The following is a 3,843-nucleotide window of genomic DNA, read 5'->3' as shown; positions in this document are numbered from 1 at the left end:
GTGAAGGGCGGGGCCGCGCGGGGCGGGGCCGGCGGCGCAGGGGGCGGGCCGGGGCGGGGCGGAGGGTGCGCGCGGCCCCGAAAGACCGACGCCGCCGCTGTACCTGCGCCGGGGCCCGGAGGAGCGGGAGGGGGTCAGCAGCGGCAGCGCCTGCGGGCCCCGGGAGTACAATGGGCGCTCATTGTTACCACCCGGGCGCCACCCTTAGGGATGCGGCGTCCCTACGAGGAGCTGCGTAGGGCTCCCTCGGCACAAAGAGAGGTCTCGGGAAGCTAGCGCGACCTCCCTCAAAGAGGGACCCCCCCCCCCCCCGGGTGCTAGCGCCTGGGTGCCCGAGGACAAAGGGACTCCGCCCGCACCCTGGACACCTGCACTAAACCTCTTGCGCCCACCTCTCCTCGTCCCAACAAGCCGATCTAGCCCGGCGAAGCTAGGGTGCAGCGGGCGGGTGACTCTCGGGAAAGCGGGGCCACCTGACCGCGCCGACCCTCCCCGGCCGCGGGTCCCCCAGCCACTCGTAGCCCTGGCTCGGGGGAAAGGTCTTGTTTTGTCAGTTTCCAGCTCGCTCCCTTTGGAGCTGCTGCCAAAACCCGGAGAGTGGATTTGGCGCACTGGAGACGCCCGGGGCTGCGGGCTGAGCAAGTGGGCACGCGAACAGCCGACGCTGCAGGTTTTTCCAGTCCAGGGGGAGGTGTTTCCTCTCCTGCGGGGTCCCTAAAGAGACTTGCCTGAGGCTGGAACAGGCGGGTGGCGGCTGCCCCCGACGCGCGACGAGGCGCAAGTGGCGCAGCTGCCGGCCCGGGAGCCTAAAATTCCGCCCTTGGAGGCACCTGCGCCCGCCGGTCATTCCGGCGACCGCCGCGGCACGCCCCGCCCCTCCGTCCGGAGGCCCAGCTTGGACCGGGTTAATTAATTTTCTTAATCCGTCTCCGTCTCTTCCTTCTTGAGTCCTCCGCCTGGGTTAATGAGTAGGCGACAGGAAAGGGCGGCGTTTTCCGGCTGTGAGGTCCCAGCCCGCACGGTCGGCCCGGGGAGGCGGCTGGAGCCCGGGGCAGGGGGGGCGTATCGGGCGCTCCGGGCCTGGCCGGGGCCCTGGGACGCTCAGGTTGGACGGAAATCCTGGCACAAAGCAGATACCCTGCAGAGGACCTTGACTTTCCAGAGCGCTGTCAGCTTCAGGTCCTCACGGCGAAGCCCCCCGGGTCTGAAACCTTAGAGGATGCACTTTAAGCCGGCGTGGTAAACCAGGGCTGACGTTAAGGTGAAGTGAAAAGGAAACGGACGCAACTGCTCTGGAAAGCAAAGGTCTTGGGTGGAGTGGTAAAACCCTCAAAGAAAATAATAGTTGACAGGTCAAATGGCCGTGAGGCTGGAAGTCAAATACAAAGCTCAGCTGAAGTGATGTTAGAAATCTGACCAGCAAAACAGTCCAGGGAGATAAGGGACCCTGCGTTGTTTCTTTTCTTCAATTGACAACTCCTCCAAAGTTTCCTTTGGCAGATACCTGGATTTTACTCCAGATTCCTAAGACTTTTACTCGGGGTTCATATTTCAAAATATATGTTCCATTTGGCACTAATGTATATATTTTATGTATGGATTTATTGAAAAATGTTAAATGTTACTGGCCTACTTAGATAAAGGGATTTTTACAAATATTTATGCATAGCTTTCATTGCATGTGGTATTTTTATAAGTACAAATAGTATGTGTATATATTTATTAAATACCACATGAAAAATTTCTTTTGCACACACGAAGACATTCTTCACACATGTCTTACGTGTAAAAAAATTTTTTTTCATTTGCTCTGTAGTTAGCTGCTGTTAAAAACACTTTGTCCACATGACTAAGTAAATAACTTCTTTTACAGCTTGTGCAAATGGAGGGTGGCAGGTTGTTTGGGGTAGCTATTTTATCCCAAAACCCCATTTTTGTTTTCCTACACCATTCCTCACCTTCTAGAAATGTTCCCTTTCTGCCCTTTGTGAGACTTCCCTTCTGGGCTCTAAACAGTTTATCCAGAACCTGCCCCTTCAAGAGCCAGTGGTGCTGATTTGATGGTCTCTTTGATGCTCCACATTATTTATCTGTACTGGCCATCTTCTTGATACTGAAGGTCCTCAGGGAGAATGCCCTTGTGTGTGTGTGTGTGTGTGTATACATGTATATGTACATGTATATGTGTATATATGTATATATATATATATACAGTGAATTATCCTTACAAGTGAGAACATTTCATGTACTAACTCTGAAGGCTTTGGGGTTTGTTGGATCTTTATTTCATTTATGGGGGAAGAAAAGGTTTGTCCGAGGAGGATTTTAGGGGTTCTGGGATTCTGCTCCGTATTACGGAAAAGTTGAGCCTTGAAAACCTAGTGGTAACCTTGGAAGCCTAAGTGACACGAAGGAAGTGGACATAGAGAAGATATTCTTTCGGGTTCAATGAACACACTAATGTCTGTAGAGCAAGCATCTGGCAGGCCTGACAGTGCATATTTTTCTATGAGCCCCAACTGTAGGAAAAGAGCCAAGAAGTGTCAGCAGCACCCTTGCTGTCCAGAAACCTGCAGTGTACTTAAGGGGCAGAGCAACATGCCAGTGTGTGCACGCCAGCGCTGGCGGGGACTATTCTAGCATCGTGCCGCCAAGCGTGGCCGTGGGACCAACAGCACCAAGCCTCACTCCAGGGCTACTGAACTGTCATCTTCATTTCAATGCAATGTAGATGCTTCGTGTGCACATACGATGTTGGAGAAGCACTGGTCAAGGGCAGTGGTTCTCAACCTTTTTAAGTCAGGGGTTCATTCCACAATCTCATGGTACTTAGGAATACCCTTGCCTGAAAGACACACAGAACTGTCCACACCAGCGCTTCAACTTGCCACTCCAGAGTTCCCCGAACGCCAGTCTGCAGGTGGTGAGGAAGTCCTGGAAAAGCCTCCAGTCGCAGAGCCAGAAGAGCCACTCTGGGTCAGCCAGAGCATCCCCAGTTAGGGGGACATCCTTAATGGAAGGCAGAGCTTAAATTACGCTTTGGAACATGGGAGAAATTACATAGGGAGAGGAGTCAAGAAGGACATTTCAGGGAGGAGAAATGCCTAGGTGAATGGGCCCAGGAGATAAAACACCAAATATCCCATTTTTATCTGGAGTAAAGTGAAACTTAATGAGATTGTAGTTTGGTAGCAGGCTCTCCGTTGCAATGCATTCTCATTGTTTGAACCTCCAGAAAATGAAACTGGGCTCGATGGCCCTTTCACTTTGGGGACACCAGGAACCCTATGACATATGGTTTCCTGTAAGACCTCATTTCCGATTACTAGCTATCCTTCTCACTGCACATGGCCTTCAGGCTTTTCCAGGAACTCCAGCAGTGCCTGGGGCACTCCATCTGCTTGGACACTTCTTCCCCAGATAACCAAATGATCCATTAAGGTCTTTATTCAAATGGGACTTCAGGGGAGAGGCGTTTTCTCGAAAACAGTAGCCCCACCCACATCTCCATCCTGGGCTTAAAGCAAGAAGGATTTCTTCATTACCTGACATTACATCATATTTATTTATAGATTCATCTGTGGCCTGTTTCCTCTGATGCGTGGGCTTTATTTGCTCTTGTATCTTTCCTACGTAAAACGGGAGCTAGTGCACAGTAGGTACTCAATAAATGACCCCTTGGCTACAGCCAGTAATGAACGTAAAAGCCGTGTTCACAAACTCCATAGCTCCAGAAATAATAATATATTAAACATTCCTGAAATAACACCACACATATGCTGAGACTGAATTTTTGACCACTTTTCTTTAGTGTAGCTGAACAAGAACTACTAAACACATGGA

Source organism: Panthera uncia, assembly GCF_023721935.1.
Source record: "Panthera uncia isolate 11264 chromosome A3 unlocalized genomic scaffold, Puncia_PCG_1.0 HiC_scaffold_12, whole genome shotgun sequence".
In the NCBI taxonomy this organism is placed as follows: domain Eukaryota; kingdom Metazoa; phylum Chordata; class Mammalia; order Carnivora; family Felidae; genus Panthera; species Panthera uncia.
The sequence above is the reverse complement of the archived record's forward strand: the minus strand, read 5'-3'. Positions refer to the sequence as shown.